At 37.6% G+C, this 16,267-nt stretch overlaps 1 protein-coding gene across 3 annotated transcripts in view; it reads left to right on the top strand.

The window, feature by feature from the left end:
- The window catches only part of FHIP1A (FHF complex subunit HOOK interacting protein 1A), a 225,063-nt gene that overhangs the window by 52,080 nt on the left and 156,716 nt on the right, over nt 1-16,267 (top strand). For all 3 annotated transcript variants that reach the window (XM_010968500.3, XM_074377296.1, XM_074377298.1), the window contains exon 2: nt 3,730-3,856. The gene's annotated coding sequence lies outside the window, so the exon portion shown is untranslated. The remainder of the gene's footprint in view (nt 1-3,729; nt 3,857-16,267) is intronic.

Below are 16,267 nucleotides of genomic sequence, written 5' to 3'. Positions count from 1 at the left end.
ATGTAAAATCTCAGGGATTGATTGAATGGAAATTGCAGATTGAAGCTTCTTTTGATTTAACTTTTCCCAAAGCTTAAAAGGTTTTGCTGTTTGGGGGAAGGAATGAAATCTACCTAATGGGTAGAAAGTTGAGGAGCTGGGAGTTTAATGTGGAGAAGATAGCGTCACTGTGGGTTAGGAGATACGGGTTCTACCTCCGTCTTCATGGTTTACCAGCTGTTTAATTTTCAGCAGGTCCCTTAGCTTCCCTGGGCTTCATTTTTATCATCTTTGAAATTCAGGGACTTGGTTTATTTATTTTTAGAATTTATTTGTTTATTTTAATTGAAGTATAGTTGATTTATAGTTGTTTCAGGTGTACAGCAAAGTGATTTAATTATATGTCTATTATTTTTCATATTCTTTTTCATTATAATTATTGCAAGATCTTGAATAAGTTCCCTGTGCTATACAGTAGGTCCTTGTTGTTTATCTATTTTATACATAGTAGTTTGTATCTGTTAATCCCAAACTCCTAATTTATCCCTCCCCACCTTTCCCTTTTGGTAACTGTAAGTTTGTTTTCTATGTCTGTGAGTCTACTTCTGTTTTGTAAATACTTTCATTTGTATTTTTTTTTTTTTTTAGATTTTACGTATAGTGACATCATATGATATTTGTCTTTCTCTGATTTACTTCATTTAGTATGATAATCTCTAGGTCCATAAGGATAGGGTTTAGGTCCATCCATTTTTAAGACTCTTGAGTGATTATCAATATGGAGTCAGTGAAGATTGTGGGCCTATGTAGAGTATTTTGTTCTACTCTGCAAGTTTCCACACGTGAATATAACCTGTCTCAGTTCAGCTCTTTGGAGAATGAAATTATTCAATAATTAGCTCATAGCCAACTCTGTGTATTTGAAAACTTCTTGAATTGTTCAAGACTTGTACTTGATTGATTGATTTGTTAATTACCCTCCAGGAAGGTGTTTGATTATAACACGGGTCAATTAATACAGCACTGTGGATAAATCCACAGTTCCTGTATAAACGCCCCTCTGCATTCATTTCACCCATACAGGGAGAAGTCTGTGATGTGGCTGTTAATTATCTTACCCCCTCCCACCCCGCCCACAGCACACACAGTGTTCATTCGGTGGCTTGCTGTGCTTTTTGCGCACTCACTGCCTATTAGCAGATTTCTGAACTCAGCACAGAAGAAGTCTGAATTCACTGCATTTATGCTATCTGGCAATGAGGTTTAAATTTTGTTCCTCTGTTGAAATTAGGGATGTGACATAGCTCTTGTGCAGAAGGATTATGAGCCTGAAGTTGATTTTATTATGTGGAAGTAGAATGTTTTGTTAGAAGTACTTGCCTGGGCAGAGATTCGAATGTGACTGAATTGTTAACCACCAGCTCCCCCACCCCTTTTTAGAAGGAGACATATTTTGTTTTTAAATGAGATGACAGTGAGAGAATCATCAAGACCCAATGAATTTTAAGAGTCCTTCCTGTTCACTTGAGTTCCATTTAACCTTGCTTTCGATGTGGTTCTGTACATTACCGTCAAGGGACTCAGCTTCCTTTGAAGGTGTTGCTATTGGTGGAATCATGATGGTAAAATATGAGCAGTTACTGATACCCAGGGATGCCTGATTACCTAAGTAAAAGTGCATGTGTGTGGGCGCCTAAAACGTAGTGTAAGGGGAGAATGTGTGATAATGGACACAAAAATGGGAGAGGAATTTCTCATGAATTAGAGATGTCCTTTCATAATTCAAGAGCCACAGAATGAGAAAAGGCTTGAAATCACCTGAAAAACATCTGGAAGCAATCTGTAGTTCTTAAGAGGCAGTAGGAGAGCTTGTCCCTCTCCAGTACATGATGATAAAACTGTTCATGTGGGATTATGAAGAAGCAGAATTCTGATACTTGTGAAACCTCTTGCAATTAAATGCCCAGAGATTTGGTTATGAATTATATACTGCAAGGTCCCGGGTGCTTAATAATTACTTAGTGAAAAAGGCAGATTTGAAGGTACTGATGAAATTGTAATGTGAAGAATTTGTTTATTTGCATGGTGAAATGTTATCCTTTGCTTCTCAGGCCTTGTACGCACTCTTCTTGTGCCTGGGGAATTACCACTACTGTGCCCAGGTTTGAAGATTTAGGTCACATTGAGGTCCCGCCCCCCGACCCGACCATTTTTTTCCGTTTCATGAAACATTTGTTATAAGAGAAGGTATTCCATTCCAAGTCTTTGTGGCGTCTATAGGTCAAACTCACACACACACACAAAACCCCTTATGGTGGCTTCTAGGGAAGCATCTTTTAATATACCGGACTACTGCAGAAAAATTATTATATTAATGAGTGGCTCATCAGAGAGAGTGAAAGGCCTATTTGTTGTACTAGACCCTGATTGACTTGCTCACCTTGGCCCATCTAAAGTTGGGGAAATACTTATAAATAATACTTACAACTATATCAGAACAAACTGCTTCTTGTTTCTTGCTTTGCAGAAGTGGTTGTGATCCTGTTTAGTTATAACATTGTACTCTTTTTTTTCTCTCCTCTTTACATGATAAATGGCATTTTCCCATTTTATTGAAACTTATAAAATTTTCTAATGGCTGACAAAATAGTGGTTAAGTAAATTATGTCATTTTGTCAAATTTGCTTATCTCTTCCCCAGTTATTGGGCATTTAAATGGTTTCCATGCTTTAAATATAATATAAGTATAGTATTTATTGTTTTCTTAAAAAGGTTTTTTCTTGGACATTTTCTCTAGCTTCCATCTGTTTTGATCTAGAATAGTGGCTTCTTGCAGTTTGTTTAGCATTTGCATTAGCTTCTGACTTTTATATTCTAAGTGTCTGGAGTAAACGTCTTTGCTCTGTTGTCCAGAACATCTCTACGGAGTGTTCTCTGTACTATTTCTCCCAGAGAGGTTAATTTCCCAGCCTTCTTCAAGCTCATGTTTTCCTGATTGTACAGCAGGGATTAAGTCATGCATTTGTGTTGTGAAACTGATCTTCCCAGATAACCCTGATGATATGAGATGTGTGTCTAAGACCAAAGTGAACTCTGCCCATGAGATGGCAAAAACTGAACTTTCCACTGTCAATCTCTAGATAGGTCAGAGGTGCCAGGGACTATTTTGGGAGTACTGCACATTAAAAAACAAGTATGTTATGAAAGGTATCTCTGGTCCTCTCCTTGCTCTTTTATATATTTTTTGTCATTATAATATGATGCTGTTGATGCATGGATATGGATTTGTTTTGTTTCACATTTTTTTTTTCCTCTTCTGAAAGAACTGTGTCATTACTAACCGTCTCTCAGAGGATAGAAGAATTCTTTCTGTTACCCAGTGGGAGTCTCTCATTTTTGGCTAGCATTCAGATTTCTAAATAAATATTCCTTTTTTGCTTATAACTTTTTTTAAATTGAAGTACAGTCAATTATAATGTGTCAGTGTCTGGTGTACAGCACAATGTCCCAGTCATGTATGTATGTATGTATTTATGTATGCATATATATACACACACACAAACATACATACATCTATTTGTTTTCATATTGACTTTTTTTTTTTAATGATAAGTGCAATATGAGGAGAATGCTCCCACTCAATGCACTACAAATGGTGCTAAATTGGAGGAGAGAAAAACTAGAGAAATTTAGATTGGGTTTTTGTGATCTATTAATGATTGTGGGACTTTTCTTTATTCCTTTCTATAGATTTTGGAAGTCTTCTTCTGGGAGTTGCCAGCAGTGCCAAGTGTTGGAGCAGTCTTCTCTGCCCCTCTGATAGACTGAAGTGAGCAGATACAACCCAGCAGAAGGCTGTGGAAGAGAGCAGTCATAGGTAATGTCTTCTTTTCTTCTTACTGGTGATGTGTGTTCAGTAATGATCAGTAATAAACTTAAAACAAATAAGCCTAATTGAATTGACATATCCAAGTTTCCACTGAAGAAAAACACACTACCTAAAAGTTGCCAGTTGAGTTTTATTCCAATACCTTCCTGAGGACCATCACCTGGGAGACAGCCTCTCAGACAGCTCTGAAGGACTGCTCCAAAGAGGTACAGGAGGAGACAGGATATATAGGTTTCTCTTTTTGTAATTTATATATGTTTGAAGGCTTATACAGTATGTTGAAAGTTAATTCTAAGAGTTAGAGTTAATTCTAAGACTCTGAGTTTCAAACAATGGTAGTATTATTAAAATAAGTGATTAGACTTGTAGCTTAAAGAGAAGCATATGCTATTTGTTTGTATGTAAATATTGATATTCTTTCTTATAAAAATCAATCAATCTGTCAATCTGTCAATATTGTAGGAAGGATTCCTGTGTGTATCAGGTTGAATAAGATGAGATTTAACTTACTTATGAAAGTGTACATCTAAGTCTTTGTAATTTTCATCTTATTGGAGGTGTGTTTTGCAGTGTTTCTTAAAGTGTTATTAATGAGTGCTTGTTAAAAATGCACATTAAATCAGGGAGAGGGTATAGCTCTGTGGGTAGAGTGTATGCTTAGCATGCACGAGGTCATGGGTTCAATCTCCAGGACCTCTGTTAAAAAATAATAAATAAGCAAACAAAAAAACTTAATTACCCCCTTAAGAAATCAAATTAATAGGCCCAAATCTAGTGTGTCAGAATCCGCATCAGAGTGGTAGAGAGAAGGATTTGGGAATCTGCATTTTACAAGTAAGTACGTCCAAAGATTGACACACCCAACTCAGTAAAATCGTACTTCTACCTAATCTTTGTATTTTTTGATCAATCACCTTGATTTTTGCTTTGAAAAGAACAGTGTCAGTATTTTTAGTATACTGTTTGGACACAGGGTTATGTTCTCAAGTAGTTTATTATTAGATCAAATTGACAATATAACTGAATAAGCTGTACTTTGAACTCTGTGTCTGGATTCAAAATGGATATATGTTTCCTTGGATGCAAATGGATAAATCTGTTTTTGACATCTAGGTACCAAATACTAAGTTTTATGAAGTGTCTGCTCTTCAGATTTGCTAGTGATTGTACCTCAGGTATCTTACTCAAGTAAAGGGTGAAGAGTAACAGGGTAGGTGTTGGCGGCCCCTGGAATCCGTGCTGCACTACACTAGCACCCAGTCCAGCACTTTCCAGTAAACACTGTGATGAAAGCTTTGCTGTGCAATTTATGGTTCAAATGAATGAAATCCTTTCTTTATAGCATACTGAGATTTTACAAAGCTCTTTGAATGAAAGGGAATATTAACATCAACTATTAGAGTTTGATAGGATGTTATTTTCATTACCATGTACAGTCTTTAGTAGTCCTTCCTGTAGAGTTATTAATTTTACAGAAGGTAAGCTTTGTGTATCAAGTGTGTTATTTTTTAGATATTTCAATTCTACAGACAGATTATTCCTTTACTTTAAAAGCTGTACACAATATTATTTGTTCTCTTAAGAGATAGTGTACTTTGTGTAAAATAAAAAAGTAACTATAGATTTATAAGTTAAGGCTATTACCTTCAGATACTTGTTTCCTTATTTAAATATTTAACTTATTGGTATAAAATATTTTCTTAAGTTTATACCTAAAAATTGTGTTAAAATACACAACACAAAGTTTTAACTATTTTCAAGTATATAGTTCAGTATTGTTGAGTATATTCACATTGTTGTGCAAATGATTTCCAGAATGTTTTCATCTTGCAAAACACTCTACCCATTAAACTGCTCCCCATTTTCCCCTCCCCCAGTCCCTGTTAACCACTATTCTACCTTCTGTCTCTGTGAATTTAACTGTTCTAGGTAGCTCATGGAAGTGGAATCATACAGTATTTGTCTTTTTGTGACTAGCTTATTTCACTTAGAATAGTGTCTTCAAGGTTCATCCATATTGTAGCATGTGTTAGAATTTCCTTCCCTTTTAAGACTGAATGAATGATATTCTATCACACATACACACACACGCACACATCACATTTTATGTATCCATTCATCCACTGATGGATGTTTGGGTTGCTTCAACCTTTTGGCTATTAAGAATAATGCTGCTTGTGCATGTGTATAAGTATCTGTTTGAATTCCTGCTTTCAGCTATTTTAGGTGTATATCTAGAAGTGGAATTGCTGGATCATATGGTAGTTCTACTTTTAATTTTTTGAAGAACCACCATACTGTTTTCCACAGCAGCTACACCATTTTATATTCCTATCAATAGTACACAAGCATTCCAGTTTCTCCACAACCTCAAAAAAACCGTTTTTATTTTAATAGCCATCCTAATATGTGTGAGGTAATAGCTCGTGATTTTGGTTCACATTTCCATAATGATTAGTGATGTTAAACATCTTTTCATATGCTTATTGGCCATTTGTATACCTGCTTTGGAGAAATGTTTAGTCAAGTCTTTTGCCCATGATTTAATTGGGTCATTTATCTTTTTGTTGTTAAGTTGTAGGAGTTCTTTATATATTCTGGATATTAATCCTTTATCAGATGTATGGTTTACAAATGCTTTCTCCCATTCCATAGGGTGCCTTTTCACTGTGTTGACTATGTCCTTTGATGCACAGATGTTTTAAATTTTGATGAGTCCAGTTTATTTTTACTTTTGTCGCCTATACTTTTGGTGTCATATCCAAGAAATCATGAAGCATTTCCCCTATGTTTTCTTCTAAGAGTTTTGTAGTTTTAAGTCTTACCTTAGGTCTTTGATTCATTTTGAGTTAATTTTTGTATATGGTGTAAAGTAAGGGTCCCAATTCATTCCTTTTCATGTGGATATCTGGTTTTCCCACCACTGTTAGTTGAAGTGAAGTTTATATTTTTAAAGACAGTTTAGGTTAAAGAAAGGGCAAGCAGACAGTCATAAATGTCTATGTTGCGTCTACATAGCAATTCCTATAAAGTCTCTTGTTCCTAATTAAGAATACATTTCAGAAACAAGAAGACATGGTGTAAGATTCACAGCTCACCTTAGAATAATTGTAGACAGGCATAGAGCCTGTGTTTAAGTTTTATGTTAGTTATTTGGTGGGCAATGACTTCTTGTATTTGGAACTTGATTATGTTAAACTCTCAGAGTTTTGGTCTTCTGGTCGAGGTGTGTGTGTGTGTGTGTGTGTATCCTGTTACAGGGTTAATCACAATGAACTCTGGCCAAGGAGAGATCCTCTAACATCTTAGGGGACTTTAATTTCAAAGCCGTAAGCAGAATCGACATTCTCATGGTAAAGAATAGCCAGTAATAAGTCTTGGGAAGAACTAAAGCCAGCTCAAACTATTCACCTGTCTGTGTAGCAGGAGCTACTTGGAACCTGTTTTGCCTCTTAGTTCTGAAAAGTAGTATGTGTGTTGACAAAATGATATTTACACTGGCTTTGAAAAGGTCAAAAACCAGATATTGTGTCTTTGGAAGTAAGGCTATTTTTTGGAGGACAGAAGGGTGTTGGGAGTTGGGTGGGGAGAGGACAAAAGCAAATATATGTAACAAAGAGGACAGCCTGGGCAAGGATACTTAGAAGGCAGAGGGAGCAGCTTAGCTGGGTGTAGGAGTAACACGGATAATGCCCAGATCTAACACTCAGGTGCATTACCTTCTTCGGAGGAAATGACAGCAGATACTAGAGGTAGCACAGCAAGAACCACAGGCAGAGAATGGGCTTGAAAAGGATTGAAAACAATATGATGTAAAATGTGTATGACAGTCTCGAGGAGATGCTGTCAGTAGAATTCATCCGTTACAGATTTTGGATGTGTTCTCAGAACAGTGAGACAAATAGCAAGTAGACAGAGGCAATTACAGTTATTCTGAGCTGTTGAGAGAATTATGTATCTCAATGCAGTGTTTCAGGGTTAAGAGCTGTCTACCTGAGAAAAGAGTAGCAGTTAGAGCAGTGTTAGAATGCCGTTCTTTCTAATGTAATACTGGAATGTCAGAGTCATGCAGACGTGGGGTGGTGAGTGAGGAATGTTTCTCTGTGGCTTCCCTGGCTTTGTATGGAACCATTGGGGAACCATTTTCCAAGGTGGTTTTGAATAAAAATCTAGCCTCAAGACTGGCTTGAGCTTAGATTTTCTGAGTAAATAATGAAAAGTTGCCTAAGAATGACTTCTTAGAGTAAAAATCAAAACAGCTGCCTAATGCTGTCATTCTGAAATTTGTTCATTCTGCATGTGTCTTTCCACACTTTTTATAGATTTTAAAATCATGACCTGTTTGTACCTTATTTTGTGAATTTCATCTTTTTATTTATTCAGTCATTTTTGTTTCTCGTCACGTCCCCTAGCCCCTATCATTTCATTCTAGGGTAGTCTGGATCTTTTCCAGCTTTCTCTGTCTCTTCCAATTGACCAGAATGGCTCATGTGTGAAATTTATATTTTTTCATGTTCTTGAGTTCATTGTCCACATCATTCCTGAAATACCCTCCTGCCTTTTCTTTAAGGGTATGGGCTACATTGAATTGATGTGCTCAGAGAAAAGTCTTTAATGACTAGTCCAGAGGTTCTCAAAGTGTGGTCCCCAGGTGGGCAGCAGCAGCCTCACCTGGACACGTGTTAGAAATGTGAATTCTTGGGCTGAATCAGAAAGTCCGCGAGTAGAGCTCAAAAATTCATATTTAACAAGTTCTCTGGGTGATTCCATGCTGCATGTGAACGTTTAATAACTGTTCTAGACACTCCTGTTAGCTGTGGGCTGTTGTCCCAGCCATTCATTTTCTCTGGCCCTTGGTCTCCTGATCAGATAGATCAGGGGTTCTCAAACGTTGGTGTGCACATGAATTATCTGGTGAGCTTGTTTAAACAATTTCAGAAAGCAGTACATTCTTCCTAACCTCATACCCTGAGATTCTGATTCAGTGGTCTTGGATGACTCAGTTATCTGCTTTCCGGGCAAGCTTTCCAAAATAGTTCTCATATCTACGATCTGGACCAGTGGATGTCTCTGAGTTTCCTTTAAGCCTCAAAGTGAGGTGACTTAAAGTGGCTTTTTTAGGTTCAGTAACTGGAAGCTTGGGGGCCAGAACTTTATTTTCACAATTGCAGTTTGGATTTTTTTTTTTCCACAGAAGCCATTATGTTCTGGTTTCTTTCCTTGAAAATATGATTCTTTCTTGCCCACTCAGATTACATGAGATTTTACTGAGGTTTATATCCTCACTGGTAAGGCAATTTGTACGCTAAAAGAGCTTTCTGACTCTTATAAACTTGGAGATTTCATTATGTGGTTCCTCTAGGTAATTTATTTTAAAAAATTAACAATCTTAAATACTGGTTCTTGGGGAAATGCTACTTTCTATTGAGATCTCTTTATCCCCACCCTTTATTTCCAGTCTCTAAGCTGGTTCCCTGTGCTGGTTCCCTCATCTCACTGTCATTCATATTTTTGTCTCTTTAACAGAGAAGTATTATTTTTTGAGTCTTCCTCTTGTCTCAGTGGCTGCTCCTTTCTGGTCTTTCTTCCCTCTGTCTACCCTTCATGTGTCGGCGTTCCCCAGGAACTGCCCAAGTTCTTTTCTCCATGTCCCACTGCATGCTGTCCCCTCGGGGCCTGCTTCTTCATGTCTGCCTGATCATTGTTCAGATGTCACCTTAACACCACCCTTTATAAAGCAGCATCTGACTCTCGACTCTCCTCTGAGCACTAGCCCCACATAACTGGCTGCCTCTTGGATGTCCTGCAGGCAGATCAGATTAACATACCCGAAACTGAACTCATCATTCTTCTCCCCTGAAATCTGTGCCCCCATACCTACCCCGTCATGTCCTCTGTCTTGGAGAATGCCATCACTGTCCCCCTTTACATGGCTGACATTGACCCGGCATCTTCTATGTGCCAGGCTCTTTTCTAAGAACTTCTGTGTAACTCCTCACAAAATCCTTTGGGATAGATTTTATGATTATTCCCATTATAGAGATGCAGAAACTGAAGCACATGGAGCTTAAGATCACAAAACCATTAATTGGTGGAGATGGAATCCCAGAGCATGGAGTCTTAGTCGCCGTGCTCTGCTGCCAGCCTTTCTCAGTACCCCATGCCAGACGTCTAGGATTACCCTTCACCTCGTCTCCTGCCCCTGCACATCTGGTCAGTCCTCTCCCGCCCACCCCCTAAACTCTCTTAAAAGCACATTTCTGCTTCTCTGCACTTTCAGTGGAGTAAGTATTCTGATCCTGGTCTCCTTCATCTCTTGCCCCTACTGTTCTAATTGGTGTCCTCTTTCCATCTATTTCTGTATATTATTGCGAGGGTATTGTTCTTCCTAGTAGTAAACCGCATCATGACACTTGCCTGCCTTCGCCAGCCCCACCCTCCACGATCCGTCATCTGGTGTTGGGCAAATGCTCTATTATCCACTTCACTATTGAGCAAGCTCCACTCATTTTGAGGAACAGGACGGTTCAGACTTTTGAAGAATCTTGCCATAATGCAGAGAGCTGAAAGAGTCTTTGCTGCTTTTGGTCCTTAATTTCTATTTATTGTAATGAAAGAACAATAAAAAAAAATTAAGAGTCTAGTCTAGCTCAGAGAGGGGTGGCATCTCTAATTTTGGCAGCCCCTCAGTGGAGTGCTCTCCCACGGCTGCCCCAGTTCTGTGCTCCAGGTGTAGTAAACTGCTTGCACTCCCTACAGTGTGTCATGTTCTCTCTCCTTCCTCTGAGCCTTCGCATATGCTCTTCGCTCTTCCTGTATACTCTTCCCTCACTGCCCCATTTGCCTGGCTCACACTACCATCTCCATTTTCAGGTCTCAACTTAGATTTCATTTCACCTGAAAAGCCTTCTCAGATCCCATTTACCTTCCAACCAACAGTTTGGGTTAAGTGCTTCTTCTTATATGCCGCCATTGCATACCATTCTTCCCTACCATGCGACTCACTAAACCTTGTTTTAATTGTTCCGTTGTTTCATTTAGGCTGTAAGCCACATCTTATTTATTTCTGTGCTTCTGCCACCCAGCATAGATGTTCAATAAATATTGATTGCATGGAAGAATAAATGGGTATTTAAATGAGCAAATTGATTTTACCCAGTTCCGCCTGCTTCTTACCTCTGTGGAAAAACTCTTGTAGGTGATATATCAGTTAGGGTTAGATTCACCCATAAGTAACTACCAAAATCAATGGCTTAAACCAATTAGGGGGTTATTTTTCTTCCACATAAAATAAGTCTGGGACTAGGCTCTCCAGGCTTAGTAAACTGGCTCCTTCTGTCTTTCTGCTTCACTCTCCTGGGGCCATCCTTGCCCCTACGTTCTCATCTTAAGATGACCACCAGAAGTTTAACATTTGTGTGATCTCATTCTGGGACAGGAGGAAAGATCAAAAAAGCAAAAGGGAGCTTACTAGCATTCTGCTTCCTGCCCCCACACCTTTTAGGGGCTCTCCAGAAAGGCCTTCCAAGGATTTCTCCGTATGCTCAATGATGGAACTGTATCACAGTATCACCTCTGGCTGTAAGGGAGGCTGGGAGATACTGTTTTTTGCCTTACTGAAAAATTGGGTTTCTTTTAATAAGGAGGGAGAGGACAGATACTGGGTGGTAACTGGAAGTCTCTGCATAGCTGAGGATGATTTCCCTCTTACGTAACCATGGACAATTTTAGTAAGTAATTTGAAAATCAGTATGTCAGTGCTTAAAATATATGTATATATATAACGTGGATTTGAAAGAAGTTTTACCTTTTTTGTATCTTGCCACTTTACATAAAATTAGCAACCTTTTTGGATATTTTAAGAAAGTTAATTACAGGATTCTGAAAAAAATCTGAATAGTTACTTTTATGAATCTTTATTATTTTTTCTAGATATTTGCACTTGTTGATTTAGGAGTATACCTTCTTAAAGTCTCATCGAGAGGTACCCCAGAATCTGCGAGTAGGAGTGTAAATTGCTAGAATATTTGGCAAAAGATTTGATAATAGACGTTAAGAAATCTAAAATCTAATTCATGGAATTATATTTTTTTGGGGGGAGAATTTAATGGCTTGGCAAAATACTCATGATGAAATATTGAATGAAAAAAGCAGGAATCAAGATTTAATCCCAAGTCATAAAATTCTTCAAAAAAAAATCCAGTTTTCATAATTGTCCATCATTCCATTATAGGGATGTTCCACATATATTTAATCCTTCTCTTGCTGAACGCTTAGCCTGTTCCAAATTTTCACTTTTAGAAATATTCTTCAGTAAAAAACTTAGTACATTTTTACATAATTTTATTTAACATTTCTAGGTTTTCATGATAGATTTATAGAAGAATGAACAGAAGAGATTAAAAATGTAGATGCCTTATTTGTTATCTGTTGCCAAGTCTTTTGCCAGATGTCTATATACACACATGTATTATGCTTCTGACTTTGTAAATTTATGAAGTTATTGGAAAATATAGAAAAAAGACTAGAAATAAAGATATTAAAGCTTTAAAAATAATTATTTCTGGTGGTGGTGCTTTGAGTGATTTCTACTATCTTTATATTTTCGCTACATTTTTTGCAATGACTATGTATTGCTTTTATGATTTAAAATAAAGTTGAAAATAAAGACTCTGACTTCTATTTTGATGATCAGCTATTGCTTTGCAATTTAGAGTGTTGGCATCAAGTGTGAAATTTTAATGTTGATGTTTTAATCAAAGAAGAGTAAGCACATTGCAGATATATCCTATAGGATTTGTAATTTACATATTAGACATATTTTCCTGCATTTGTTTAGAGCTGTTTCTCCATTTTTCCTAGTGATTTAGACCTTACCTAATGGAATCTAGTAAATTGAAATAAACAAAAGTTGCTGGGTCTTTTTTTTTTCCCCAGTAACATTTGTTGTAACTGTTAAAAACAAGAGCACCACAGAGCTTAAGTTCTCACGTTCAGTAGCTGGATTGTAGTATAACCTTTAGATAGTCCTGGGGTCATTTTTAGCATGTCATCATTTTGTAACAAATTGACCCTTAAGCAAGATAAGGTGTCCCAGTGACCTGTTTCACATTCATAGACTCCGCAGCCAGGAATAGATTAATTTCAGAGATGCATTCCAGAATGTTGGCTAAGGAGAGAGAGTATGAAAAACATGTTATATATAAACCAAAGTAGTGCCAGTTAAAAAACAACAACGAAAATAAACCCCTGAATCAAAAATATGTAGATTTGGAGAATAGGGCTGAGGATGCAAGGTTTGGGTTACAATTAGATGGTTGGATGTTAGACGGGAAAGGGCAGATTTGCAGAATTTTGAGTAGTTTTCCCCAGGCTATTGAGAATTTGCATACTTTTCTAATGTAAAATCTTATGTGGACTGCCGCAACATTCTGCCTCTCATTCTGTTCTCCCTCATTTGAGAAAATATTGATAGAAAGTTACCAAGACCCAAATCATAGTTTTAAGTAAATTGTATTTTGTTAAATATAATACCATTTATGTACTGTCTCTGTCTACTTGAAAAGTGGTATTTAGTCTAAAGTAGAGTTTGGCAAACAATGGCCAAATCTGGCCTGCTGCACTTTTTTTTATGATCCACCAGTTAAGAAGAGTTTATAGATTTTTAATGGTTGGAAAAAAAAAAAGGAGAACATAATGTATAGAGAGCGTATATGGATCCTTCAAAGCCGAAAATAATTACTATCTGGCCCTTTACAGAAAAAGTTTGCCCACCCTTGGTCTAAAGCAGTGGTTTTCAACCAGAGGCAGTTTTGTCCCCAAGGGACATTTGGCAATCCTTCAAAGACACTTTTGATTGTCACAACCAAAGGGTTGGGGGTGCTACTGGCAATCAGTAGGTAGAGGCTGGAGATGCTGCTAAACACCTTAAAATGTGCAGAATGGCTTCTCAAGGCAAAGAATTAACCTATTGAAGACGTGGACAATGAGACTTTGCTTGCCCAAATTTTAGTTAGGCTCCTCTGAGCCGCCTCTTGACTAGGCCTCAGCCTTGGCCCCCATCCTGTCTTTGTCCTGCCTATCCCAGTTTTAGCAAGAATTATGTTAGGTCAGTTTAGTGAAAACCTCCCCATTCTTAATATCTGATCACCCTTGATGTCTGATCAAATGCCTTATCCCCACCCTTGATGTCTGATCACCCTGGTGTGTGTTCAGCAAGAATCCTGTTAGATCAATTTAGTACGAATCCCCCTACCCTTGATGTCATGTCATAGTCAAATTTTCCATCTAATGAACCCCTCACTCTGCTCGTTAGTATAAATTCCCAGCTGTCTTTCGCTATGTTCGGAGTTGAGCTTGATCTCTCACCCCTATTGCAGTCGTCTTCACACCCATTGCAATAATCCTGAATAATAAAATCTTCCTTACCAGTTACACACGTTGTCAGAATATTTTTTCTTTACCAATATCAATAGTGTAGAGGTTGAGAAACCCCGAGCTAGTATTTGGTATGTGTATGAAAGCAGGGACCACCCCTGCCAATGACTCTACAGCAGCCCCTTTCCTGTTTTATAGGGAAGAGGAACCAGCCTGCACAAACATGCTTTAGGGATCTGTTGCCTTCAGGACTTGAAAGAGGCCAGTTGTAAACATATTTTGCCTCAATGACATCTCCAGGGTAAAATAAGGCAATCAGGATGGGCTCGGCCCTGGCTCCTTTCCCTGGGTATCCTTAAGAATGAAATAAGATTTACTCTCTCCAGGGGGATTTCATTATCAACCTCCCTTCCTCCCCAATTTTTTTTTATTGAATTATAATTGACATACAGTATTAGTCTCGGGTGTACAACATAGTGATTCAATATTTTTATACGTTACAGAATGATCACCGAGATAAGTCTAGTTACCATCTGTCACATACAGAGTTATTACAGTATTATTGACTATATTCCCTATGCTGTACTTTACATTTCTATGACTCCCCAATATTCTTCTGTCTGTTGGAATCTTCATTAAAAGATGAGACCTTGCAATCTTCAAAGTAAAATACTAAAAAGCAAATGTATGAACTTGTTAAAACAAGTTTAGACAGTTGTTAATCAGTAAATAGAAGTGATTACTGTGTCTTTCCTGGTTCTCATTTAGAGGTGTGGTTGAAGAGAGCAAGAGTACACATGAGGTCTGAAAATGTGTTTCTGTATTCTACTGTAAAGTTTAAGGAGATTGGATATCTTCATTGGTGAGTGAGAGGCAAGAAAAGGCTAAAAACAAAGAAAAAAGTTCAAAGCTATAACTTGACCTCACCTTTCTTGTGTACCTGAGTCCCAGCTCCCCTTTTCTTTTGCCTGCTTGCTTCCTGAGAACTGGGACCCTGGTACCTATTCTGTCCATGTGGCTTTCCTGTTAACAGAAGCATCCTTCTCTGGGCAGGAACCTCTGGAGCCTGTGTCTTACCTACTGGTCTGAACTCTCTCTTTTTGACATGAAGCCAGACCTGCCCAGTATAAGTCCAGCCTTCTCACTCCAGCTAATGGTTCAGATTCTCCTGTGCCTCTCATTTTCTTTGCCATCCTAATTTTCTGTGACCATGTTATTCCTGATTGGTTCTGATAGAAGAGTTCAGAAAGTAAGCCTAGTTACAAAGTGGCCACAGAGTCTTTATGTGTGCCAGTTAGAACTTATCTCTGCATTTCTCTCCATTCTCCACCTGGGTTTTAATATGTTCCCTTTTTCTTCTGGAAATCTTTCATTTTGATGATTGGAAGTCACAAAGCAGACCTTGCTACTATTTATATGTCTTTGTTGTCAGATGGAATCTTTGCATAGAGACTTTATGGCCACTGTCAGGTCATTGTTAGAGACTTGTAATTGCCAATATAGAAGTTGTCCAGAGGACATGGGGAAAATTTTAAATTTGTAGGAGAGCATATAGATATTTCTAATGAGCAGCATAGTGGACTTTGGGGCTGCTCTTTATTTTTCTAGGTCCCAAAAGGACCCTTTTAATGTACTAGCAACTCAATAAAAGAAAGCAATCATTAGTTAAGTAACTACATAGAACCTACTAATTTACTATTCATTGTTAATAAACATAGAAAAAAATTTTTTTCTTGGACTGGACCAGGAGCAGTCATTGTCTTCAAATAAAATTCTTCCATTAAAAAAAAATTAATGAAGGATAGGAGGAGGGGCAAGATAAGGGTAGAAGATAAGAAGTCCAAACTATTAGATATATAATAAGCTACAAGAATATATTATACAGCACAAGGATTATAGCCAATATTTTATAATAACTATAAATGGAGTAGAACCTTTAAAATTGTGAATCACTATATTGTACACCTGTAACATATAATATTGTATGTCAACTATACTTTAATAAAAAATAAGGCTGCTATT

Source organism: Camelus bactrianus, chromosome 2 (assembly GCF_048773025.1).
Source record: "Camelus bactrianus isolate YW-2024 breed Bactrian camel chromosome 2, ASM4877302v1, whole genome shotgun sequence".
In the NCBI taxonomy this organism is placed as follows: Eukaryota; Metazoa; Chordata; class Mammalia; order Artiodactyla; family Camelidae; genus Camelus; species Camelus bactrianus.
This window is presented reverse-complemented; position numbering and strand designations above follow the sequence as displayed.